This window comes from Monodon monoceros, unplaced genomic scaffold (assembly GCF_005190385.1).
Source record: "Monodon monoceros isolate NGI ecotype Baffin Bay Population unplaced genomic scaffold, NGI_Narwhal_1 Super_Scaffold_21, whole genome shotgun sequence".
Lineage (NCBI taxonomy): Eukaryota > Metazoa > Chordata > Mammalia > Artiodactyla > Monodontidae > Monodon > Monodon monoceros.
Window position 1 is genome coordinate 110,563,940 of NW_021703778.1, and position 27,853 is coordinate 110,591,792.

A 27,853-nucleotide genomic window follows, 5' to 3' on the forward strand; every position below is an offset into this window, starting at 1 on the left:
CCCAGGTACGTGGGGAGTTTCTTGCCTTTTGGGAGGTCCTAGGTCTTCTGCCAGCGTTCAGTAGGTGTTCTGTAGGAGTTGTTCCACATATAGATGCATTTCTAATGTATCTGTGGGGAGGAAGGTGATCTCCGCGTCTTACTCTTCTGCGTAAGATCCCATGTGCCATGGAGCAACTAAGCCCATGCGCCACCATTACTGAAGCCCACACACCTAGAGCCCATGCTCTGCAACAAGAGAAGCCACTGCAATGAGAAGCCCACGCACCGCAGCGAAGAGTGGTCCCCACTCACCGCAACTAGAGAAAGCCCGCATGCAGCAACGAAGATCCAATGCAACCAAAAATAAATAAATTTTATTTTTTAAAAAAAAAAGGAAAGAAAGAAAGATAAGCATACTGAGATAGACACAGAAAGATATAAGACAGAGAGAGTTACAGCAAGGGAGAGAGACTGAAAGAGAGACACAGAGAGAGAGACGAAGACAGAGACACAAGAGAGGAAGGAAGAAAGAGGTAGACAGATGCACAGCCTGACAGACATGCCGATCAACCCACTGACCAAGTCTCTTGCTCTTTCTGTCTAAATTTCTCTTCAGTAGTATGGGTCCAGTATAATGTTTCCTTACTGGTTTTTTGTAAATCAACATAGGTGATGAACAAAGAGGTCACATTCCCCATCCCACCACCAGGTTTCCCATGCCACAGAAGGGGAGCTGAGAAACAGGGGGACTTGGCACCCACATCCAACATGATACCACAGAAGCAGTGAATGGCTGGCTATTCACTGGAACAGGAGCAGGCTGTCCTGGCCCTCTCTGAGGCATCCCTCAGGAATAGGGCAATGCTGTGTTCAGTCAAGTTCAGGGGGTGCAGAGTCCATGACCTTGAACTCATCTGCAGTGGACTCTTTAATCGAATGAAAAGGACACCCATTTCCCTCCCTGGCAGAGCTACTGGGCAATGCCAAAGGAACTTTCCTCCACAAATATAAATGGAAAACTTTTATCCCCACATCAAAGGGGAAAAAAACCCTCTCCTCCAAAAAAGACATTTAACCCAGTCAGGAGGACACCAGGGTCCTCTCTTTGTTGTGTTGACCTTCAGTACAATACTGGCTGTAAACTGTGAGCTTTCTAACACCTGCCATAATACACTTTGATAGAACAAGAGTGAGTACAGATGAGACCACATTTGAAACAAGGCGGTCTTCAGGGAACAGGTATTGAGTCAAACATTGTGGAGATGATATCTTTCATTCATATGATGCCAGAGAAAGACTCAATCACTGGGAAAGAGTTGAAGATGATCAGAGTTCTATGCTTGAAATTTCTAAACTACTATCCACCCTGCTCCCAGCTAACCGCATTTCTCAGCTTGCATGGGAAGAAAGGGGAAGTTTCCAACAGGATGTGAAGCTGATGTCAACCATCCGCGTGTGCTCTCTTTCCTCCAGTCAGCACGCTGGGACGGTGCCCTTTTCACTCCCTGAGGACAGATCCTGTGCCACTTGGTCCCCTCCCAGCCACCTCCCTACTATCTCCTACCACTTCTGCGTGGTAGCACACACACAGGCAGCTGCAGCGGCTGATCTGGGCCATCAACGTTGCTGCCATCACGTCACTCAGCACCAAACGCCCTCCAGCCCTGCAACTCCAGATGTTACAGAAATTTGGGAACTCTCCTCTGCCCTCCAAATAAAACCCACTTCATCTTGTCAGCAAACAATAGCCGCGAGGACATGGAGGCTCAGCTGCAATACAAATCCTAAACTACTGTGGACCCTGACAAGGTCAGTCTTCAACGGGGGCCTCTTGTCTTCAGGACTTCTCATTTCATTTCGGAACCATTCCTCAGAAAAAGGAGGCTTCCCAGAAGCAAGGAGTCAGTCTGCCACTTTACTGCCGATCCCCAGCAGAAGGAATCGCCGAAGCCAGCAAACAGGTCATTTACTTTCATTGCTAAAGAAGTACAGCTAATTTTAGAGATGGACGGTGGTGATGGTTGCACAAGAATGTGAATACACTAATGCCACTGGCCTGGACACTTAAAAATGGTTAAAATGGTAAGTTTTATGTTATGTATATTTTACCACAATTTTTCAAAGTGAAAAAAATTTTAAAAAGAATAAATTGAATGCCACATATTTTTTTAAAAAAGGAAGTACAGCTAAGTCCCAGGTGGCCTAATGATCACTGATTTAGTATTATTAATTTTATTTTTTTAAGGAAGGTACTTTTTCTTTTTTTAAAAATTTATTTGAATTTATTTATTTATGGCTGTGTTGGGTCTTCGTTGCTGCGCATGGGCTTTCTCTAGTTGTGGTGAGCAGGAGCTACTCTTCGTTGCAGTGCGTAGGCTTCTCATGTGGTGGCTTCTCTTGTTGCAGAGCACAGGCTCTAGGCATGTGGGCTTCAGTAGTTGTGGAACACAGGCTCAGTAGTTATGGCTTACGGGCTTAGTTGCTCCACGGCATATGGTATCTTCCCAGACCAGGGATCGAACCCGTGTCCCCTGCATTGGCAGGAGGATTCTTAACCACTGTACCACCAGGGAAGTCCATTATTAATTATTTTTAATTGAAATATAGTTGTACATTATATAAGTTACAGGTGTACAATAGAGTGATTCACAATTTTTAAAAGTTATACTCCATTTACAGTTATTATAAATTATTGGCTATAATCCCCATATTGTATAATATATCCTTGTAGCTTGTTTTATACATAATAGCTTGTACTTCTTACTCCCCTACCCTTATATTTCCCCTCCCTGCTTCCCTCTCCCCACTGATCACCACTAGTTTGTTCTCTATACCTGTGAGTCTGCTTCTTTTGTTATATTCACTAGTTCATTGTATTTTTTTAGATTCTACATATATCATACAGTGTTTGTCTCTCTCTGTCTGACTTAAAGTATTATTAAATTATTTTTAAAGAGAATCTCAGTAGCACAGAAAGGTTACCAGCTTTGAGGGTTTATGAAAATCAAAAGTAGGAAAATACACGCCCTTACAATAAAAAATCCCCTTAAATTAAAAATCACTACACTCTGTCTAGTATATGAGTATTGTCCATGAGTACGATTTTCTAAAGGATGTCACAAAGCTTTTCTTTCAGAAACCGGTTCTCCCACAATTGCAGCTTGGAGAACATTCAGATCACAGGAGTGGCCTATAAGGGTTTCCAGCTCTCTCTAACAATAATGTGTTCAACAGACTGTTCTCACGGTACTGAAGGTGAACAGACACAGTCCCCCATTAACATTAGTGGAAAATATTATTTGCATTGGCAGATGGTAAAATTTAAGGCTTGGGAAATCTAAAAGACAGAGCTGAGATCATTCCGAGAGAAGAGCAGTTCAGATTCCAGACCCTGAGCTCCTAGCCCAGAGGCCACCGTTTCTGGCCTTCTGGCTTGAGATCATTTAAGAAACAAAGGTCACTCACTGTGAATTAATTAACTTCAATAACTATCCACCCACATAAGCACCTAGTCTCTTGAATCCTGCCTATTAACTCACTCTTTGCCAGAAGACTCCAACACAAGAAGCCCCCAAATGGGGGAAAGCCCCAAATGCAGCTTATGTTTAAGAAAGGGTGAAGGTGTGATTAACTGCACACACTCATCAGTTTCACCTACAAGGAGTACTGAGTGACCTTTAGAAGGTCTTAGGGGCAAGGGCAAGGGAAAGCTCCAGCACAGGTCAGGTTCTAACTCGCTGTGCATGTCAGGTACAAGTGACAAAGCACGTCAGTCAGGAGCAATCATGAAGGCAGAAAGCCCAATGGCAAAGTCGAAGAAAGAGAACAGATTATGACCATCTCTCGGGCAGCTATGCATAGAAAGAGTTTTTATCCTAATACCAGACCAAGATGGACGATGAAAGGAGAGAGAAATGCAATGCTCATGGTTCCCTGCCTTGCTAACCGCAAAGGTGTCTGCATCTGCCCTGGATTTCACATCTTCCCTACAGTCTCAGCAGAAAAAAATATATAAACCTCTTCCCAAGAAGGGTAATAATTTCCTTTGAGTTCCGGTTTCCACCCCGCCCTCCTCGTCGAAGGCATGCTCGAGTGATCCATCCTCTCTCCTATTTCCTTCACCTCTCCCTTTCTCCCTTTCTATTGCCACATTTCTTTCACCACAGTGGTTCTAAATGTTGTGGCTCACAAATCTCTTTCTTTGAGAAGCGGGTAAGTTCTGCATGCCATTCCTAAGGGGTTGATAGATTCCTAGGCTCACGGGGCCCAGGTGAGCAATCCCTGCTTCCACCTTAGACCTAAGTTGCTAGTGGACACCTCTCCTTCCTTTCCAAGCAAGCTTCTAGAATACAGAACTCTCTGCTCCCTATTTCTATTTCCTCCTCAATCCACTGCCCTCACTCCACTAAAACTAATCCTGCTGAAGTTACCACTGACATTCCAAGTGCCAAACCCAATGGGTACATTTTTCTCTCTCATTTGACTTCCTGCTGCATCTCACACTGACCCATCCCCATATCCTAAAACTCTTCCTTAAATATCTTGACATCATAGCAATAAAGCCCTCTTAGAGCCTGATTAACGATTTTTCCTTCCCTAGGAAATGTTCAAACCACCCAGCTTGGCCCCAGCTGCCTGTTTTGCATACTTATGTCTCCACCTCCCCACCATGGCTGATCAGCACAGGGTTGGGCCTCACCAAGCTATACCAATCAGTGACTTCCCTGAGACTTTTTGAATAGAGAGGAAAAACAAACAAACAAAAAAATGTCTTGGGTTTCCCATAATGTTTGGTAACAAATTCCAGTTACATGCCCATACCTACACACCTGACTACCCCTATATCTTTAGAATACATTTCCATTTTTCCTCTAGCCAGTTGGCACTTGGCTTCTGTCACTTGCCACCAAAAGGGTCCTAACTGATATAAATATTCTTTCCTCACTGGTTCACCTCTCCTCTATCTGGCCGCTCCGTTTAGTCTTCTCAGCAGGCAGCTCTCTCTCTGTCCATCCCTCAAACATAGTCTTCTCTATCACAGTTATAGGGGACAAAGGTTGGTGAGACAGAAACACAGCTACATCAGTGAACCAGACTGACCTAAGTAAGGCTGTGGATTCCTTTGAACCCCACCAGGCTTCACTCAGAATAAGCTATTTGCAACACAGGTTTCTAAGGGAAAATAAAATCAAGAAAAAAACAATGGGAGGGCTTCCCCGGTGGCGCAGTGGTTGAAAGTCCGCCTGCCGATGCAGGGGATGCAGGTTCGTGCCCTGGTCCGGGAGGATCCCATATGCTGCGGAGCAGCTGGGCCCGTGAGCCATGGCCGCTGAGCCTGCGTGTCCAGAGCCTGTGCTCCGCAACGGGAGAGGCCACAACAGTGAGAGGCCCGCATACCACACACACACAAAAAAACAACAACAACAACAATGGGAATTAACAGCAGCAAAGTAGACTTAGGTTAGACAATATTTTAAAGATGAGAGACTCAGAATATGTATCACTTTGTGGAAAAGACCAGGCCACCAAAATATATATATAAAATTTGGATCCAAATATCAGATCCAATAATTTGGGCAGTTTCTGATAAAACAGTCAAAAGTCTAAATATAAAGGAGGCCTGTTCCTGACATTAGAACCTCCCTGATGTGATGCAGTGGGAGGTACAAACATCACTTACTGATGAGCTACTGGAAACAGCTGGCCTAAATCTAACTATGGTCCAGAACATGGAGTGTCCTATAGAACAACTGGCCTGGACCCTCAAAGCGATCAGTGTCACAGAGAACGGGGGTGGGGGAAAAGGGGGAAGACTTTCTACACTGAGACTACAGAAAGGTAACAGCCAGGCTTCCCTCGTGACACAGTGGTTAAGAATCCTCCTGCAATGCAGGGGACACGGGTTCAAGCGCTGGTCCGGGAAGGTCCCACATGCTGCAGAGCAACTAAGCCCGTGTGCCACAACTACTGAGCCTGCGCTCTAGAGCCCGCAAGCCACAACTACTGAGCCCACATGCCACAACTACTGAAGCCCTCGCGCCTAGAGCCCGTGCTCTGCAATGGGAGAGGCCACCGCAATGAGAGGCCCACGCACCACAACGAAGAGTAGCCCCCATTCGCCACAACTGGAGAGGGTGTGCAGCAACGAAGACCCAACGCAGCGAAAAAAAAAAAAGAAAGGTAACAGTCAAGTGCAATGCATGAAACTTGAGTAGAGACTGGATTTTAAAAAACATCTTAAAACAGCTTCGGGAATTTGAGTATGGACAAGATTTTGAATGTTATTGAAATAATAAATTGAAGTGTAATAACGATGTCATGGTTGTCTAGGAGGATCTTCTTGTTCTTTAGAGACTCAAGTTGAAATACTTAGAGTTGAACAGTCCTGATGTCTACAGCCTGGGCTCCTTTCCTTATTCCTCTTGTCTTCTGACTCTTCTTACTCAGCTCTGCTCATACTTGCCTGTTCTACTCACACTTACCACACCTATGGACAAACATGACTCCCAAGCCAATGTCTCCAGCTTGGAACTCTCTTCTTAGCTCCAGAACTGTGCAGCCCACTTTCTGCTCGACACTCCACCTGAATGTCCCAGCAGCTCCGCACACTCAATGTTATTCAAAGCCAAACACATCTTTCCACTTTTCAATCCCTGCCACGCACCCCATCCTAACCCCCCCGAAAAAACCTGCTCCCTTTTCTGTCTTCTCTATCTTGCTAAATGCCAAGTTGACCAAGCCAGAAACTTCCCTCTTTCTTTCCCCATATCTAATCATTACTAAATCCTGTGTACCTCATAAATCTCTCTTCTCCATCTCCTCCCCACTGTACTATTCTTGCCCTCTTTGTCTCCCAAACTAAATATTATGGAAGCATCCTCACTGGCCTTTCTTGTCTCCAATTTTGCTGCCCTCTAGTCTATTTTCTACCCTTCCACAAGAACAGATTTTTCTAACATACGGGGAAGTATAGTCAATATTTTGTAATAACCTATAAGGGAAAAGAATCTGAAAAAGAATATATATATCTGAATCACTTCGCTGTACACCTGAAAATAACACAACATTGAAAATCAACTATACTTCAATTTTTTAAAAAATCATATCAGTATACTGCTCAAACTTCTTCAGTGGCTCCCCAATGCCTCCAAGACAAAAGCTAATAAACTCCTTTTGCATGATATTCAAGGTCTTTCACGACCTTTATCCCCGCTTTCCTTCCAAGTCTCATCTCCTTCTGTACCCCACCACACAGCCAGTTCCTCAAACATACTACACTCCTGTGGTCACTCTGAGCACCCCTTATCCTCCAGAGAGGCTGGGCATTTGCATATGCCATTCTTTCAGCTTAGATGCCATCCCCTGCCACCTCCATACCAACCACTCTCCACACTGCATACATACACTCCTACTAGAGAAGATAGGTCTGGGACTTCCCGGGTGGCACAGTGGTTAAGAATCTGCCTGCTAATACAGGGTACATGGGTTCGAGCCCTGGTCTGGGAAGATCCCAAATGCTGCGGAGCAACTAAGCAACTAAGCCCGTGCACCACAACTACTGAGCCTGCACTCTACAGCCTGCAAGCTACAACTACTGAGCCCACGTGCCACAACTACTGAAGCCCATGCGCCTAGAGCCCATGCTCCTCAACAAAAGAAGCCACCACAATGAGAAGCCCACACACCACAACAAAGAGTAGCCCCTGCTTTTCGCAACTAGAGAAAGCCCGCACGCAGCAACAAAGACACAAAGCAGCCAAAACCAAATAAATAAATAAATAATTTTTTTAAAAAAAGAGAGAGAGAGAGAAGATAGGTCTGTTGGAAAGCTGCCTTGACATTCCCCAGGTCAACTCATGAGCTCCACTTCTCCCATGGCACCATTGACACTGATACACAACCACTTTAAAGCAATTTAGCTTATTACATTAGGTTATTTATTTACATAATTGGTTTCCCACAGACTGTAAGATTCTTAATAATATAGGACCTTATTTTTAGTTTGTTTTTTAAGTAACTAGTCCATTCCTAGTAGATAACAGGCACTGAACAATTATTTATTTTAAAAATTGACAGTCAGGGGAAGGGAGGGATGAACAGGTGGAACACAGTGAAACTGCTTTGCATGATACTATAAGATAGATATATGTCCTTAGACATTTATCCACACCCATACAATATACAACACCAAGAGTAATGTAAGTGATGGACGCTGGGTGATTATGATGTGTCAGTGTAGGTTCATCAGTGGTACCAGATATACCACTCTGGTGGGAGACATTGACAATGGAGGAGGCTATGCATGTGTAGGAGCAGGGGGTATATGTACCATCCATTCAGTTTTGCTGTGAACCGAAAACTGCTCACAAAAATTCTATGTAAAGAAAAAAATTATAAGGACTTCCCTGGTGGGCCAGTGGTTAAGAATCCGCCTTCTAATGCAGGGGATGCAGGTTCGATCCCTGGTCGGGGAACTAAAATCCCACATGCCACAGGGCAACTAAGCCTGCGTACCACAACTACTGAGCCCTCATGCCACAGCTAGAGAGAAGCCTGTGCACTGCAACTAGAGAAGCCCTCGTGCCACAATGAAGAGCCCACACGCCACAACAAAAGATCCCATGTGCCGCAACTAAGACCTGATGCAGCCAAATAAATAAATAATTTTTTTAAAATTTTTTATATACACACACACACATATACGTATGGAGAGAGAGAAAGAAAGAGAGTCACCGTTGAGGAAGAAAGTACAGAAACAGACAAAGAGAGATGAAGAAACATATAAATCCCAGGATGGACCAGTGCATAGCTGCTATTCAGTGCCAAAATGAAAAAACAAATGGACAGCCAGAGATGACCTTTGAGAAGAATTGCTAAAAAAACTATTCTAGATGAATTACCCTGGAAGTACTACTAACAAGCAGGATAATTTTAAGGGGAAAATAGAAATTCAGCCTCCTGCATTCAGTTGTAAGGGACAAGAAGCTGGTCAAGTGGTGGAGATGAGAGATAAGCCAGGAATGAAGTGAATAATTTGAAAGCCCCTTGCACAGACATAGCAGGATAATTATTTAAACCGTGAAGGCAGCAATTTAGGTCTAAAATGTCACCACCATCAAGTCTAAGTTTTATTGTAGTCTGTTAAGGAAGAGCTCTCTGGGGATTATGAATAACTGCTTCTTGAAATGGAAACTCTGCAAAAACAATTGACATTTCTATAATCCTTAAGGAATAGGACTTAGAGGAAAAATGACTATTCAGGTGGCTCTCTGAACATCAGTGTCTGAATAGCTAATATTCATCCTTGCTTTATGTCACCCTCATTAATCAGCTCCTGTTAAAGATAATGCCATACATGTAATTATATGGCATAGCGTTATGTTAAATATTTAAGACTTTCATATTGCACCATCTCTTAGGTGTGGTGATATATTGCCCTGATTTAAATACATGTGTCAATTTTTCATAGATTTCATCTATATTCATGGCTCAAGGCCCCTTAGCAAATTAATAACCAAAAGAATGAACTCCTCTATTTGTAAGTCCATAGTCGGTTGCTTAGCATACTTCTCCATGCTTGTTTTATCTCTAAAAGTCCTATTCGGCTTTCTAAAAATACGCCTACCCTTTGTTTTCCAATTGCCCTGGTTCCCATGTTACATTTTTTCAATCTAATCACACGTGATTTCAAAATTGCATCACACTTGTAAACCGAGTCATCAAAACAGACGATAAGGAAAATAAACAATACACTATAAGGGAAGCCAGATTAAACCAAGTCCAAGATATTGCAATAAAATTTAACTTATTCCGCATTTTTAACATACAACAAAACTCATCTTTTCAAAAAAATACTCATCTTTATAAAGTTTCCAAGTGCTCACACGACATTTCATTCATGACTCCTTACAACAACCTTATGAAAAAGAGACAGCAGTGTCCTAATTATAAAATCAGGAAAACAGAGAAAGCAAGAACCCTTGGCCAAATTTCCATGATGAACAGCTGAATGGCGATTAAAATTCTGTGTTCACACACTTATAGTCCATTTTCTCCTGCATATTTTTTTGTGAAAATTCTGTTATCAGGTACCTGGCCTCCCCGAGGCCACTCACATCAATCATTAACCACCGTTAAATCAATAAACTCCTGCTGCTTCCACCCTAAGCCCAGCCTGCTCTTGGGAAAAGCAGCGTTGTCAGAATTTAGTGCCTGACACTGCTCTGAAGATGGCTGCCTCTCTGCAAAGGACCCCCTCCTTAGGAACTCCCAAAGTTCATTTCCTTTACCCTGTCTTTTAAGTCAGACAAGCCCAAACATGCTCTTCTAATTTGATGAAAATCTATCCAGCTGTTTTCATTTGATGTAATAAAGAACAGGCAGAAACTTTATCCAAGTGGGTAATACTATCCCAGGGGCAAATTCTGTGGCAGGCAGTAATGCATGTTCTAATGCAGTAAACACTGCTTTGGGGCTTCCCTGGTGGCGCAGTGGTTAAGAATCTGCCTGCCAATGCAGGGGACACGGGTTTGAGCCCTGGACCGGGAGGATCCCACATGCCGCGGAGCAGCTGGGCCTGTGCGCCACAACTACTGAGCCTGCGCTCTAGAGCCCGTGCTCTGCAACAAGAGAAGCCACGACAATGAGAAGCCCTCCCACCGCAAGGAAGAGTAGCACCCCTCGCCGCAAATAGAGGAAGCCTGGGCACAGCAACGAAGACCCAACAAAGCCAAAAATAAAAACAGATAAATAAATAAGTTTATTATTTTTTTTAAACTGCTTTGGTATGTGGTGCTGATTAGAAGGCTAGATTACTATTATATTATTTTTATATATATATTATTTTATATTTTTATATATAATTATATATACATTATATATATAATTTTTATATATTATATATATATTATTTTTATATAAATAATATTATTTTTCCATGGGTGGTCTTAGAACAAGATGCTTGTTAAAATGCAGATTCTTAGGCCCCAACACAGACCTACCAAATCAGACTTAGGAGTGACGATACATTTAAACCAACAGCACTGTGATTCTTCTACAGCCGAAAGGAGGAAAGCCCCAGGTTGGACTAGGGCTTCTCACACTAGACTGCATGCTTCTGAGGACAGGAAGCAACTCTTATTCACCCTCATAGTCCCAGTATCCAGCTGAGGTGCTTAACAATGTTCAATGATTGAACACATATGAATTGATTGTTAATCAGATATGCAGTGTAAGTGTTCAAAAGCTTTCATGTTAGAATTAGTTCATGCATAGTTACTTAGGAAGCAGTGTAAACACTTCTAAACACTTCATACTGATGTTTAGCTATGTCCTACTCCAGGTCCGTAGAGTGCAGGGTTGAATGAGCCAAAGGCATGTCATCTGCAAAACTCACATGCAGACCTTCTCCATCCCAACCTGAGGCTCAGAGAGTCTCCAGTCCCTCAGAGCATAAAAGTCCTGTGGTCATTTTAGACAAAAATTCTAGCCTGGTCAAAAAGCCAATCTCCAAACTCACATTCAGTTAAAACTTCTCTCTTCCCCAAACTGGGACCTACCTCTGCTAGGAAAACTGCTGAGAATGGGATGCATGGGCCGTAGTCAGCTCCTTCTATGCCTCCTCCACTGTGCCCTCTGTTGCCTCTGGGTCCCCCAGGGACCAGGAGTGCTAGGAGGGAAAAGAGATAGGGAGAGTGAAATCTTCTTCCACTGGTGGAGTTGTAATCCAAAAGCAGGCCTCAGCACAGCAGACACACAATTACCAACACTTCTTCCTCACAGGGGAACCCTCCTCCCCACCAAGGACCCTGATGTAGTCACCACTATAGATGGTACTGTTACCTAGTCCGAGCTCATACTGCTCGCCACAGGACAGGCCAGTAAACTGAGAGACGAGTTATTGTGGCAAGAAATAGCAACTTTCAGGGCTTCCCTAGTGGCGCAGTGGTTGAGAGTCCGCCTGCCAATGCAGGGGACACGGGTTTGTGGCCCGGTCCGGGAGGATCCCACATGTCCCGGAGCAGCTAGGCCCGTGAGCCAGGCCCGTGAGCCATGGCCGCTGAGCCTGCGCATCCGGAGCCTGTGCTCCGCAATGGGAGAGGCCACAACAGTGAGACGCCCGCGTACCGCAAAAAAAAAAAAAAGAAAAAGAAATAGCAACTTCCAGAAAGCTGGCAGACCAAGAAGATGGTGGGCTCATGTCCCAAAGAACCATCTTGCCTGAGTTAGAATTCAGGCTTCTTTTATACTAAAAAGGGCAGGCGTAAAGTCAAGCATTTCCTGGTTCCCATCAGCCTTCGGAGGGGATATGTTAATTTCTTCCTCCCTGCAGTCATTCACAGGTGGGCCTGGTCAGGATGTTTCCAGTGAGCTAAACAAAGGTATTTTAGCTTAGTGCTCATTACCTGGGAGGCAGAGTTCCCAGAAATTGGCCATTATGTATAATCTAAGCTCACAGGCAACATCCCTTTAGTGGTTAATTTGTAATAGAATACAAAGGTTCTTCCCTATTCTGGCCACAGATGCCATCCCCTCAGCTCTAGTGTCCCTACTGTCCACCTCCAGACTCTTGATGCTGGGTTCACCTTGCCCCTCCATGAGATTCTCTTTATTATGGTAAAGTTCCACTCCCTCTGTCATGGGTCCTCACCTGTTCACACCTTAGTTCCTGCACCCACGGGAGTCCAGCTCCTGCATCAGTGCCTTCTTGCTTCATTCTGCCAGCTCTTGTGAAAACAGGCACCAGTCTCTCCACCTGAAATTCTGAAGGCCCCCTGATTTGGCTTACTACGCTGGGGGAGACAGCACCCCCATCCCCGAGGAAGACACACTGACAACTCTTTCTCCAAAGGATTCTCACTGTCCACCCCCATGATGATTCTCCCTCCTCTTCCCCCTCACCTGAAGCACACGAGGGGTGAATACTGGCCACACCAGTTCCACAGTCTCTTAGCACATCCCACATAGGTGGTCCAACGTCTCACAAGGAAGTAGGGACATTTGTCACTGGTCACAGTATCTGGGGAGACACAGCTAACATCCAGTTACATTAGTCAGTCTCTTAGTTACAAGTAAAAAGACTCAATTCATCTTAATGAGTGGAGGTTTGAGATAAGAATACTGGTGGAAATAAGGAACTCTAAAATACCATGGCAGCCCAAGGACAGACCTTGGCTCACGACAACTAGAATGCAGTTCGGAGTGTGGAACAGATCTAACAACCAGGAACTCGACAGAGCCGCCACTCTGTTTCTGCTGCCATTTCTCCTTTTACTCCCACACACATGCCAGCTCCCACTCCAAACATCATTCCCTGGAACATGGTAAAATGGGAACAGGTGAGAGTTCCGTGGTCAAATACATCTGGGAAACACTGAGTTAACAGTGTTTAGACAAGTTTCTTGCTGTGGGATCTTCAGAATCTTTAAAATGCTAAAGCACCTTGTGACTCTCCAAGAGGGGATATGCATGTGGTGTTTCCCAAATGCACTGGCCTAGGAAGTCCCATTCAAGGAACACCTGTTACCATGATGGCTGGGAGCGCTACATGCCCTTCCTCTACCTCTTGACTTCAGCTTACTTGTGGCTTTGAGGCCCTGTGGCATCTGCAGAAGGCCCTCTCCATGTATTTGCAGCTCCTGCTCTCAAACCCACCGACTCTCTCTACATCTTGATCCTCTTAAAGACAAAGAAATTGCTTATTCCAGTGTGGTCACCATCTGGACAGTTTGGGCAGATGCTTGGCATTGAGTCATCTTAGAGGCCATTGACCCATCTGCAGCCTGACTCACCTTGGCCTGTGTGCCCACCCCTGACCAGGAGGGTGGAACGAAATATGACCTCCCACCCTGAGCAGGAGACTGTGAAGGGGACAACACCAATGATGACCTATAAACACCACAGTCTCTGTAAGCCCTTTGTGACAGCCAGTCACTAACTGAAGGCGTATAACTGGGAGACTTAAGTCAAATAAATGTTTTTCATGTGCCTTGAGAGTCCCCCCCAGCCTAGTGAAGTATACTGTGATCAAGATGGTACCAGGCTAGATACAAACTACTATATATAAAAAACAGATGAACAACAAGGTCCTACTGTATAGCACAGGGAATTACATTCAATACCCTGTGATAAACCACAATGGAAATGAATATGAAAAAGAATATATATATCTCAATCACTTTGCTATACATCAGAAACTAACACAACATTGTGAGTCAACTATACTTCAATTTTTTAAAAAAAGACAGAAGGGAATATACTAGAAATACAGAGAATCTGTATTTGCGGAGAATTAGACTCCTCCAAATCTTGATTTCAAAATAAATAAATAAAAATAAAAAAGATAAAACCAGGCTCCATATTAATGCCTCTAAGTTTCTTCACTGTAGAGGTGAGCCACATTTTAAGTTCACAGAGCACTGAAACTGTGTGTGGGTGTGTGTGAACTCTGTAAGAGATGGAGTACATTTTAAGTATATACAGTATATACGTTTAAGTATATATGTAACATTGACTTCTTCCCTCAACCCACTATGTAGCTCAGAGTCAAGGGTAAATTGTTTCCATGCTTTTGTTTTTGATACTTATCCATATGCTTCATGTCTTTAACAGCTAGTGGCAAACCCATTGTAAATGATTTTTTAACTTAATCCAAAGTAAAAGAATGGATGCAAAACTGCTTTGTAGGCTTCTGTTTTTACAAATGCTTATTGGCAACACTGAATTTAAAATGTCTCTAGGTGGGCTTTCATGTCCCTGGCATAAGCTTATGCAGCCCTGTTCCAGTTAAATAACTCAGCCCTTATCTATTAGAACTGGGAAGCATAGTGAAGCTGGGATTATTTTGGAAAATCAAGAGAGAGGTTTTTTCCCAGTTTGTTGGTTTGTTTCTTGAGAAGAGGAGGAAAGTCACATTTGCTGAGCACAAGATACTGTGGGATGCCCCTTTCACATAAAAATATTATAATAATAATAACTCATCCTCCTCATCTTCACCTCAGCAGTCACATTCAGCCCATGAGAGAAAAGTACTGGTTCTTTAACCTCATTCCACAGACTGGATCATAAAAATGCACCTTCAGGGATTCCCTGGTGGCGCAGTGGTTGGGAATCTGCCTGCCAATGCAGGGGACACGGGTTCGAGCGCTGGTCTGGGAGGATCCCACATGCCACGGAGCAACTGGGCCCGTGAGCCACAACTACTGAGCCTGCGCGTCTGGAGACTGTGCTCCGCAACAAGAGAGGCCGCGATAGTGAGAGGGCCGCGCACCGCAATGAAGAGTGGCCCCCGCTTGCCGCAACTAGAGAAAGCCCTTGCGCAGAAATGAAGACCCAACACAGCCATAAATGAATAAATAAATAAATAAATAAATAATAAAAATAAAGGAATTCCCTTAAAAAAAAATGCACCTTCAACATTAGAAAAACATGAGTTGGCCAATGTGACTAAAAGTCAATTTTAAAAGTCATGTCCTCTTCCGGTTGCTCCTTCATAGGGCCATCTGTGAGCCATAATTAACATACAATGTCAAGACAGAGGACTCCCCAACCAGGAGAAGGTTAGTGCAGTACAAAGTGCACGGGCCTGGCCTCAGATAGACTAGCTCCATGACTCTGAGCCAGTGTGCTAAATTTTCTAAGCGTCAGCTTCCTCTTATAAAATGGTGAGTGTCATATGTAATGTTACGACAGAGGCTGTGTAATAAAGGACCTGCTCTATGCCTAGAACACGGTAGTTTCCAATAACAGTGATGGTGTTTGTAGTGGAGGTGATAATAGTAGAGATATCTCTTTGGTTGTCTTTTTTTTTTTTTTTGTCTACCCAACATGCCTTTCCTCCGTGTTCTAAAACCAACAGCCCCATTTCTTTGGGTAACTGCCCCCCGAGTTCTATGCAGTTCTGGATGAAGTCTCAATCAGAGTTCTCCACCCCTCGACCATAGCAATGGGCTTCTGATCTTAGGCCTTTGTAGTAAGTGGTGTTCCCCTTCCTCCTGGATTGAGGGGAGCAGGGGAGGGGGAGAGCAGGTAGGACAAATGAGTAAAGCAGAATGAATCAGAGCCTTTCCTCAGGAGTTTACAGAGAGATGTTGAGAGAGAGAAGCTCTCGGTCTTCTGGGGTGGCTGCAGCCATGCCACCCTTCACCTCCTGCACACAGGGAACACATCTTGAAATAGGAGAGAATGTGGCCAACACAGACAGTAGCAGAACAGAAAGAGAGAAAAATAATAATGATAATAATAACATTTGTATCCCTGGATCCAGCTCTACCCCTAGATTTACCAGTTAAATAAGTTAATAAATTCTCTTTTAGGCTTAAGCTAATTTGAATTGAGTTTCTACCCTTTGCATTAAAAGATTCCTGTCTAATATAAATATACTATCTTTTGAAGTTGTTTTTGTTTTGCTTTGTTTTTTCTTTTCTTTTTTTGTTTTTTGTTTTGTTTTGTTTTCGCTTTTTGTCTGTTTTATGTACAAAGATCTAGCATTGTTTCTGGGGTAAGGTAGATATGTTGGGTGACTCATTCCACGAAGTTCACTTAGTCCCACTTAATGAAGCCGATATCCTTGGGGTACTATCAGAAACACTGGCAGCACTTACGGAGGCGGCATTTTCGGTTCAGACCAGCTGGCTTGAGCAGCCACTGCAAGAGGAGAACCCTGGCTGAATTTTCTCATATGGCTCCAGGAGAGCTGCCCGTGACCCATCTTGTTTTCTCAGGTGCAATGAGACAAAAGGCTAACTATACTTTTTAAAAAAGGAAGAAAGAAAGAAAAACAGGAAGAGGACTAGACGAGAGAGCACAGAAGCAATACCCAGAGGCACCCTCACACACTCATTTCAGCACAGAAAACGGAAGCCCGCAGGGTCTGCATCACTGCTGCACCGCAGTGAGCAAAGGCTGGAGCAGCACAGCCACTAAATCAGAAGCAGGCGACCTGCTGGGGTACACAGAACACCACGTGGCATCACTGTGATTTCTTGCCCATAGCTTAGTCAGTGGAGGGAGCAAGGTGAACCTCGACCCTGTTTTCCTGGCCACAGGTGTCCCCCTGCCCCACCCCAAGATAGGGAGACAAAGGCCAGCAAAGCTGGAGGAGTTCATAGGGACCATGTTATGGTGGCCTCACTGTGAAATATAAAGGATCTTGGATTTTCTCCAGGAAGCCATGGGAGCCATTGAAAGCCTTTTTAAGAAGAATGACATTTTTGTGTTTTTGAAAGCTTTCCCTGGCCTCAGAATGGTGCCTGGATTGGAGAAGGACAAAGCTGGAAACAGGGAGACCTATGGAAAGCTTTAGCAGCAATCAAGTGAGTACTTGAATAAAGACAAGCCAGCAGTGACAGAGAGTAGAGAATGTATATTTAGCAGGTGAAATCTATAAGACTTCATGATTGATTGGGGTAAGGTAGGGGCATGGAGGTAGAAAGAAGGAAGGAACGCAAACCATATAGTCACCAACTGACTTCAGAGGTCCAGAAAGAAGGTCTGGCACTAGGTGTGAACGAAGGGAAGGCATTCATGCTGGCCATGCTCAGCTGGAGAATCCACGGGGATATGAAGGCAATGATGTCCAGTAGGAAATCAGGTGATCTGAGTCACTGCTTCTGTGATCATGGACATGTTACTTAACTTTGTAGAGCCTCAGTCTCCTTATTTATCAAGTGGGAATAATCTTCCCTAAGGAGAAATTTTAAGTAATTTGTCCAAGTCAGCCCAGCATAAAACATCACCCTTAGAGAGGAAGAATTGATAGAAAATCCTGCCTACTCTAAGGGTGAGATTCCTAGGAGGTCGCTGGTCCTGGGCTTCCCCAGTCATGCCCCAACTCCTGCCTTATCCTAGGGAAGCCCAAAGGCTTGAGTAGCTCAGGCTTTGTCCTGAGGGATACTCTTCGTTGTGGTGCGTGGGCTTCTCATTGTGGTGGCTTCTCTTGTTGTGGAGCACGGACTCTAGGCGTGGGGGCTTCAGTAGTTGTGGCACGTGGGCTCAGTAGTTGTGGCACACGGGCTCTAGAGCGCAGGCTCAGTAGTTGTGGTGCATGGGCTTAGTTGCTCCACGGCATGTGGCATCTTCCCGGACCAGGGCTCGAACCCATGTCCCCTGCATTGGCAGGTGGATTCTTAACCACCGCGCCACCAGGGAAGTCCCTGTAACTCAGTCTTTTTAAGCGTTTGGACCCGCCTTTGGGTCTTTGAGTCTATTGTTCTTTCTCACTGGAGCATCCTTCTTACACTGGTTTGCCTATGGAAATCCTTTGCATTCTTTGAGACTTATTTCCTATCACCAGCCCTGTGATGTTTTATCTGCCTCATCTCCCTGGAACAAATCTTTCTCCCTTTAAGTCACCAGATTGTCCCTTAAGTCGCTGACGTCTGTAGGCCTTACCTATCATGCTAGTTGACACAACTTGCAACAGTCTGAATTCAGACACCATTGAGGTGTGTGCCAGTTACTAAGCTCTAGTCTCTCAGCTCCAAACCCATCTTTCTATGCTGTGCCTTGTGGTGCTGGAACTAGGCGTCTGCAAACCACATTTCTGCCTGGCCAGCAGTCTCCCTGTCAGGTTCCACTCTGATCAAGGGAGACTGGGAGGTTGGAGAGAGAGAAGGGACTCCTGTCTGCTCACAAGTACTGTGAGCGTCACACCAGCAATGTGTCTGCCTCCACCCCCATGGAAGTATTTAAATCCAGTTTGCAGTTTTTCCAACACGTGTAACACTAGCCTCATCCCAGCTGATGTCTCCTTCCTAGTGGTCCGGTTCTCAAGCCCACAGGGATCCTTCTCCAAGCTCAGAGATGCTGGTCCCAGTAGAGCTGTGGCTGCCCCTGAGGCCTGAGCTCCACCCACAGGCCCCTCCTCCCAGTGTCTAAATTTTAGTAATGCTAGTCTTTGCTGCCCAAACCCTGTGAGTGGTAGTTGCTTCCTGCAGTTGCTGTCTCTGTGATGCGTTGGTGCTCTTTTCTTGCCTTTTCGCTTACTTAGCTAACAACTTTATATCTAGTTAACAGTGTATATATGAAATTCTCTTTGTCCAAACAATTGTTATGGTTTATGACTTGACAATGACGGTACAAGGTGCTTTTAATGTAAGCATAGAATTGGCTTGGATCCCTATGTTTTATAGGATCAATGAGTCATTTCTGCCTGGAGGGGGGGGTCCCAGCCCCTAAGTATCTGGCCCTTAATGTGAGTCTGTAACCCAACCCCTAAATGCCTGTCTACCTTGATATAGTACTTAGGCTGCCTAGGCTACCAGCACAAGTTCTTTCCAGAGTCTGAACCCCAGAGCAGGCCCCATTCAAGGAGAGCCCAGTGGAATAGCCTAAGGCAATGGGACATGCACCTGCCTCTTGCCTTCCTAGACTCTGTGGGGAAGAAAGGGGAGAGCCCCTAGGCAGAAGGCCAAGGGTGCATATAGGGTTAGGTTCCAACCATACCAACAGTAGAGAGGGGAGGGTGGCGACACCCTAGTGGACCATGGACACTAGACAAAGCCCGGTTATTTCTTATCCTGCCCTTCTGCCTAGGGACCCTCCCCACTGAGTCTAGGAAGGCAAGAGGCAGCAGAAAAGTTTACTTGTGTTTTACTTGTACCCTACATAATTGTGTCTCATTAAAAAGGTCCTTTCATTTGGAGGAAAAAAACTCATCTGTTTCCAGTTCCACCTCCAGAGCCAACCAATTAGTCCTGAACCAGCTGAACACAAATGGTGACCAGAACATAGTGCCTATCCCCAAGGAGCTTCAGTCCACTGGGAAAGGTGACAATAGGTTTGCGGGGGGGGGGGGGGGGCTTCTTTTTTTTTTTTGAGAAATCTTTTAGCATTTTTAAAAAAATATTTACTTACTTACTTACTTATTTATTTATTTAGGCCGCGCCGGGTCTTAGTTGCAGCATGCAGACTCTTAGTTGCGGCATGCAGGATCTAATTCCCTGACTAGGGATCGAACCCGGGCCCCCAGCATTGGGAGCACAGAGTCTTCTTACCCAATGGACCACCAGGGAAGTCCCCAGACAATAGGTTTTTAATTAGAATACAGGTTTGGATGCATGAAGCAGAGACCCAAAATTGCAGTGAGTTAAATAAGATTTATCTCTCTCTCATGAAACAGCCCAGATAAAGGTGTAGGGCTGACAGATCTGCTCTATTCCATGGGGTTGTCCAGGGACCAAGGCTCTTTCTACCTTGTTGCACTACCATCCTTTGAGGGTTGCCATTGTCCACAAGCTCTAAGATGACCTGCTGTCATGTTTACATTCTACTCAGCACAGTAAAAGAAGAGAAAAAGAAAGGGCATGCCCTTCTTTCTGGAAGCTATACACATTACTTTCCCTCACATCCCAAATGACCAGAATAGAGTCATATGGCCACAACTAGCTGCAAAGGGTACAGGGAAATGTAGCCTTTATTCTCAGGACAACCATGCACCCAGCTAAAAACTAGAAATTCTGTCTGTACTTGAACCGGCTTGCAAGGCAGAAATAGAAACACAGATGTAGAGAACAAACATATGGACGCCAAGGTGTGAAAGCGGGGGGGTGGGATGAATTGGGAGACTGGAATTGACATATATACACTAATATGTATAAAATAGACAACTAATTTTAAAAAAAGAAAAAAAAGGAATTCTATCTGTACAGAAGAAAGAGAAAATGGATATTGAGGGGAACTAGTGGTCTGTGTCATAACAGACAATTATAATAATGTGGAAGGCGGGGTATACTGAAGAAAGGGCCTGAGAAAGCTTGAAGGAGTCTTCATTTTCCTGTGCCCAAGAAATGCTTAACATAATTTTATTTAATAAATCTGGACAAACACAAAAGCAAATAGGAGTTCAGATGCAAACTGAACTGAAATCAAATACTACCCAGCAAAAGCCAGTGGAAAAAATATATAAAATGTATCATTGTGGCAGGGCTGAACATCAGGATATAAGATCTTCTCTTCTTGCCCCAGCTACGTTCTTGTTTTACTGATAATAGTAAATCCAGTATTACCCATGATTCAATGTTTTAAAGAACACGCCAACAGGCTTTCACTTCAGACAAGCCAGAAGCACAAAGAGCTTGACTCTGAGTGTTCCTCAAATTCGTATGTGATGACGTCTTTAAACAAGAGGGATCCAGATTATCACATCCTCATTTTTACTAATGACTAAGGTATCTTTCAATCCTGGGACATACAGAAAAATTAGTTTTGGTTTCTCCTAACACAGGGTTTTGCTACTGCCTAGAGTGTTGGTCAATGATGCCTGAAGGATGAGACAGTTTGAAGTATTCCAGAGAGTCACCAATAAAAGATATTTCTTTTTCTCTCAAATTCATTAAAAGGGAAACCAAATGTCTTGGCTAAGGAAAGAGCTGACCTACTACTAAATTTATAGAAGAAAACACCTCTTGGCCAGCCCAGAGCTCCTTGAATCAAAAGGGAAGTGCAAGGCCACTGCTTTTGTAGATAACAAATCGGTTCAGTCAAGGAAAGACTGTAGATCTGACAAGGGAAAAATGGCATGCTCAAGAGAAGATGAATTTTTACCATATTTCATTATAAAAAACCACAATGAAAGAAAAATGACTTCATCAGTCCCATTCTAGGAGCCCTGGCAATGCTAAGGATAAAAGGAGAAAGCCTCTGGAACTGGCTTCCTGTCATACAGGTTGCAGCCATCAATTCAGGGCAGCTTCAGAGAGGCACATGCAATCACCGCTGACAGTGGGTAAATCACAATTATCAAGACCTTATTAGCTATTGCCCTAGAGTTAAAGAGGGTCATTTGCCTCTATCGGGTAGCAATCGATTGCTTTGCATGGGCTACAACTTATAAAGCCAAGGTCAAGGTATGGTGATGGAAAATTAGGTTAGATATCATAAATCCTCCAGCGCCAATCCTTCTTATCTGAACGAGAGTGCTATAAACTATTAACTCTGAAGACAGGTTTGTGGGAAATGTAACAGAATCCAAAATCATAGCAAACTTTCTGATGGATGATACACTACACCAGAAAAACCTAGAAAGACTGACCTTTCTTCACTTGATAAGAAGAAAAGAAAATTGAATTCACCCTGCTTTGATGCGCATGGTTAATTCTTCAGACCAGTAAGTACTTATCAAAAAGAGGAGGGGGAGGGGAGGGAGACACCTTATAGAGAGAATATTCGCTTATTTCCCCTCTTCACCCCTTGCTATGATCCAAGAGAACCCATGCCCTAAATGAATGGCTCACAAGTAGCAGATACCACGAGGTAGGCACTGATGAAAGTGAGGGGATGATTCTATCACAGGGTCTTTTTGTCTCTGTACCTAATCACCAAGAAGCAAACTACCAAAAAAAAAAAACAGAAACAAGATATAATTCTCAACTACCCAAATAAAAGATGTAACTTTTTAGATTGTTAGAAAATATTAACAATATTTAACAATCAGTAAACTGAGGTAAAAGCTATTAATATATGCTGTTACTTACACCATTCTTCCAAGACTTCTGAATTACTGAAAATATTCCAATTTAAAAGTTGAAAAAATCTTGTCATAGTTGGTACTAAAGTAAAAGCAGCTGTGATTTAATTCTAAAAATAATTTTATGTGCTCCTTGTTTTTCTGTTTTTTATATAGCTTTTTACTTTTGCCTTTCTTACATCTTTTTACTTTTATACCTAGAATTGTACCAAACAGAAATATTTATAAATAAGCATTTTCATACTGATCATAACAAATATTCAATAAGTGAACCTACCTGTGTCCCATGGCAAGTTTTTTGGGGGGTTATTTTTCGGCTGCATCGGGTCTTAGTTGCGGCATGCAGGGTCTTCGCTGAGGCATGTGGGATCTTTCGTTGCAGCATGCAGGCCCTCTCAGTGAGGTGCGAGAGCTTAGTTGACACACTGCATGCGGGATCTTAGTTCCCTGACCAGGGATTGAACCCACGTCCCCTGTGCTGGAAGGCAGATTCTTTACCACTGGACCACCAGGGAAGTTCCTTGTTTGGCAAGTTTAAAAAACACTGAAGAAGATAAGACACAAAGGCAAAAATTAACATCATCTCCGATGACTGTCTTTAACATAGTTGAATCAAGCAAGAAAAAAATGAATCAATTTTCTAAACTTTTACACAGCTGAAAAAGCATAAAGTTTTATTAAGCCCATGAGAAATGACAGATATAAAAGCATAAAGTTGGGCTTCCCTGGTGGCGCAGTGGTTGAGAGTCCGCCTGCCAATGCAGGGGACACATGTTCGTGCCCCGGTCCGGGAAGATCCCACATGCCACGGAGCGGCTGGGCCCGTGAGCCATGGCCACTGAGCCCGCGCATCCGGAGCCTGTGCTCTGCAACGGGAGAGGCCACAACAGTGAGAGGCCCGTGTACAGCAAAAAAAAAAAAAGCAAAAAGTTTCATTAAGTCCATGAGAAATGACAGGTATTTTTCAAATGAGTATTGTTTAGAAATGTCAGAAGTTAGAGATTGTCCTTAAAAACAGTGAGCAGGTCTAGAGGTGGAGTCAAGACGGTGGTGTGGGAAGACAACAAGTTAGCCTCTCCCCACAACTGGGGTGCCTACTGGCCGCTGGTGGGGGACTCTGACCCCCAAGGAGATGGAAGGAACCCCACAATGAACTGGTAGGACGTAGGGGGACTGAGGGGGGAGGGGAAGTGGAGGCCAGACCGGATCTGCACCCCTGAGGCTGGGGAGATCAGGAGACTCAGGAGGGAGGGACTCTCCAGGAAGAGTGGGAGACGAGCAGAGGGCAATTGCCTGGCCCACTCAGGCCAGGGAGCCTGCTGAGCTCCCAAGCTGGTACCCCTCTTCAGAGCCCCATCCAGGCTGCGTGGGTCCTGGGGGCATAGGAGGGTGGCCAGGGAGATCAGGAGAGGCAGGCGGGAGGTGCCCTCCAGGAGGAGCAGCAGAGGAGTGGAGGGCGATTGCCCTGCCCACTCAGACACGGGGAGCCTGCTGAGCTCCATGATGAGGTCCCCTGCCCTCTGAGACCAGGGGTGAGGGCACGCCTGGGCCCCTTCTGTTCCTTGAGCCTAAGCCCCACCCTCCACAGCCCCCAGGGCCTTTTTCAGCCCTGTGGGTCCTGAGCATTGGCCCCGCCCACTACCCAAACCTCACCCTTGCTTAGGCCCCACCCCCCACAGCCAAGGCCCTTCCTCCCCCTTTTTTGTTTTTTCTTTTAGCTCCTCCTCTTTTTTACTACCATGGTACTGATGTACCTTCCGGTCATTGATTCATCTATATTTTTATTTTTATATTCATCCTAACATATCTGTTAGTTTCCTAGTCTAATTTTATTTTTTACTTTGTTATTGTTCTTTTTTTTCTTTTCTTTTCCTTGCCACCCCACATGGCTTGCAGGATCTTGGTTCACAAGCCTGGGGTAATGCTGAAGCTTTTGCGGTGGGAGCTCCAAGTTGGAACCACTGGACTAACAGAGAACCTCAGACCCCAGGGAATATTCATCGGAGTGAGGTCTCAAGGAGGTCCTCATCTCGGCACCAAGACCCAGCTCCGCCCAACAGCCTACAGACTCCAGTGTTGGAAGCCTCAGGCCCAACAACCAGTAAGACGGGAACTCAATCCCACTCATTAAAAAATTTTAAAAAAGAGACAGCAAAAAAATGTCACAGATGAAGGAGCAAGGTAAAAACCTACAAGACCAAATAAATGAACAGGAAATAGGCAATCTACCTGAAAAAGAATTCAGAGTAATGATAGTAAAGATGATCCAGAATCTCGGAAATAGAATGGAGGAACAGATTGAGACAATACAAGAAATGTTTAACAAAGATCTGGAAGAACTAAAGAACAAGCAAACAGATGAACAACACAATAACTGAAATGAAAAATACACTAGAATGAATCAATAACAGAAAAACAGAGGCAGAAGAACGAATAAGTGAGCTGGAAGACAAAATGGTGGAAATAACTGCAAAGAAACAGAAAAAGAATGAAAAGAATTGAAGACAATCTCAGAGACCTCTGGGACAACACTAAACACATCAACATTCGAACTATAGGGGTCCCAGAAGAAGAAGAGAAAAAGAAAGGGTGTGAGAAAATATCTGAAGAGATTATAGTTGAAAACTTCCCTAACATGGGAAAGGAAATAGTCACCCAAGTCCAGGAAGCACAGAGAGTCCCATACAGGATAAACCATAGGAAACACACACCAAGACACATAGTAATCAAATGAACAAAAAATAAATTCAAAGAAAAATACTAAAAGCAGCAAGGGAAAAACAAAAAATAACATACAAAGGAATCCCCATAAGCTTATCAGCTGATTTTTCTGCAGAAACTCTGCAGGCCAGAAGGGAGTGGCAGGATATACTTAAAGTGATGAAAGAGAAAAACCTACAACCAAGATTACTCTACCCAGCAAGGATCTCATTCAGATTTGGGGAGAAATCAAAAGCTTTTCAGACAAGCAAAAGCTAAGAGAATTGAGCGCCACCAAACCAGCTTTACAACAAATGCTACAGAAACTTCTCTAGGCAGGAAACACAAGAGAAGAAAAAGACCCACAAAAACAAACCCAAAACAATTAAGAAAATGGTAATAGGAACATACATATCAATAATAACCTTAATGTAAACGGATTAAATGCCCCAATCAAAAGACACAGACTGGCTGAATGGATAAAAACCCCAGACCCATATATATGCTGTCTACAACAGACCCACTTCAGACCTAGGGACACATAGAGACTGAAAGTGAAGGAATGGAAAAAAGATATTCCATGCAAACGGAAATCAAAAGAAAGCTGGGGTAGCAATACTCGCATCAGATAAAATAGACTTTAAAATAAAGACTGTTACAAGATATAAGGAGGAACACTACATAATGATCAAAGGATCAATCCAAGAAGATATAACAATTATCAATGTTTAAGCACCCAACATAGGAGTACATCAATACATAAGGCAAATGCTAACAACCATGAAAGGAGAAATCGACAGTAACACAGTAATAGTAGGGGACTTTAACACCCCACTTACACCAATGGACAGATCATCCAAACAGAAAATAAATAAAGAAACACAAGCTTTAAATGATACAACAGACCAGATAGATCTAATTGATATTTATAGAACACTCCACCCTAAAGTGGCAGAATACACTTTCTTCTCAAGTGCACATGGAACATTCTCCAGGATATATCACATCATGGGTCACAAATCAAGCCTTGGAAAATTAAAGAAAACTGAAATCGTATCAAGCATCTTTTCTGACCATAACGCTATGAGATTGGAAAGCAATTACGGGAAAAAAACTGTAAAAAACAAAAATACATGGAGGCTAAACAGTGTGCTACTAAATAACCAACAGATCACTGAAGAAATCAAAGAATAAATTGTAAAAATACATAGAAAAGGGCTTCCCTGGTGGCACAGTGGTTGAGAGTCCACCTGCCAATGCAGGGGACACGGGTTCGTGCCCCGGTCCAGGAAGATCCCACATGCCACGGAGCGGCTAGGCCCGTGAGCCACGGGTACTGAGCCTGCGCATCCAGAGCCTGTGCTCCACAATGGGGAAGGCCGCCACAGCGAGAGGCCCGCGTACCGCTAAAAAAAAAAAAAAAAAGAAAAAAATGGCAATGAAAACAAGATGACCCAAAACCTATGGGATGCAGCAAAAGCAGTTCTAAGAGGGAAGTCTATAGCAATTCAACCTCACCTCAAGAAACAAGAAAAATCTCAAATAAACAATCTAACCCTACACTTAAAACAACTAGAGAAAGAAGAACAAAGGCAACCCGAAGTCAGTAGAAGGAAAGAAATCATAAAGATCAGAGCAGAAATAAATGAAACAGAAACAAAGAAAAAAATAGCAAAGATCAATAAAACTAAAAGCTGGTTCTTTGAGAAGACAAACAAAATTGATAAACCCTTAGCAAGACTGATCAAAAAAAAAAAAAGGGAGAAGACACAAATCAATAAAATTAGAAATGAAAAAGGAGAACTCACAACTGACACTGCAGAAATACAAAGGACTATAAGAGACTAGTACAAACAACTATATGGCAATAAAATGGATAACCATGAAGAAATGAAAAAATTCTTGGAAAGGTACAATTTTCCAAGACTGAACCAGGAAGAATTAGAAAATATAAACAAACCTATCATAAGTAATGAAACTAAAACTGTGATTTAAAATCTTCCAACAAACAAAAGTCCAGGACCAGATGGCTTCACAGGCAAATTCTATCAAACATTTACAAAAGAGCTAACACCAATCCTTCTCAAATTCTTCCAAAAAACTGCAGAGGGAGAAACACTCCCAAAGTCATTCTACAAAGCCACCATCAACCTGATACCAAAACCAGAAAAAAAGATCACCAAAAAAAAAATTATAGACCAATATCACTGATGAACATAGATACAAAAATCCTGAACAAAATACTAGCAAACAGCATCCAACAGCACATTAAAAGGATCATACACCATGATCAAGTGGGATTTACCATGATCAAGTGGGATTTATCCCAGGGACGCAAGGATTCTTCAATATACAAAAATCAATCAATGTGATACACCACATCAAAAAATTAAAGAATAGAAACCATACGATCATCTCATTAGATGCAGAAAAAGCTTTTGACAAAATTCAACACCCATTTATGATAAAACCTCTCCAGAGAATGGGCATAGAGGGAACCTACCTCAACATAATAAAGGCCATATATGACAAACCCACAGCAAGCATCATACTCAATGGTGAAAAACTGAAAGCATTTCCATTAAGATCAGGACCAACACAAGGATGGCCACTCTCGCCACTCTTATTCAACATAGTTTTGGAAGTCCTAGCCACAGCAATCAAAGAAGAAAAAGGAATACAAATTGGAAAAGAAGAAGTAAAACTG

The 27,853-nt window shown here is 43.6% G+C and overlaps 1 long non-coding RNA gene and 1 pseudogene across 2 annotated transcripts in view; both read right to left on the reverse strand.

Annotated features, from left to right (window-relative positions):
* Window positions 1–22,980, reverse strand: part of LOC114904139 — a 216,535-nt gene extending 193,555 nt beyond the window's left edge. The window contains exons 1-4 of one of the 2 annotated variants that reach the window (XR_003795861.1): window positions 22,724–22,980; window positions 12,882–12,999; window positions 12,631–12,743; window positions 11,540–11,649 (exon numbers count right to left, since the gene is read on the reverse strand). This is a non-coding gene — a long non-coding RNA (uncharacterized LOC114904139). Of the gene's footprint in view, window positions 1–11,539; window positions 11,650–12,630; window positions 12,744–12,881; window positions 13,014–22,723 lie in introns of both variants that reach the window. The other variant, XR_003795860.1, reaches the window with a different exon arrangement.
* LOC114904136 lies at window positions 15,707–16,689 on the reverse strand (annotated as a pseudogene).
* Window positions 22,981–27,853: the final 4,873 nt, after the last annotated feature.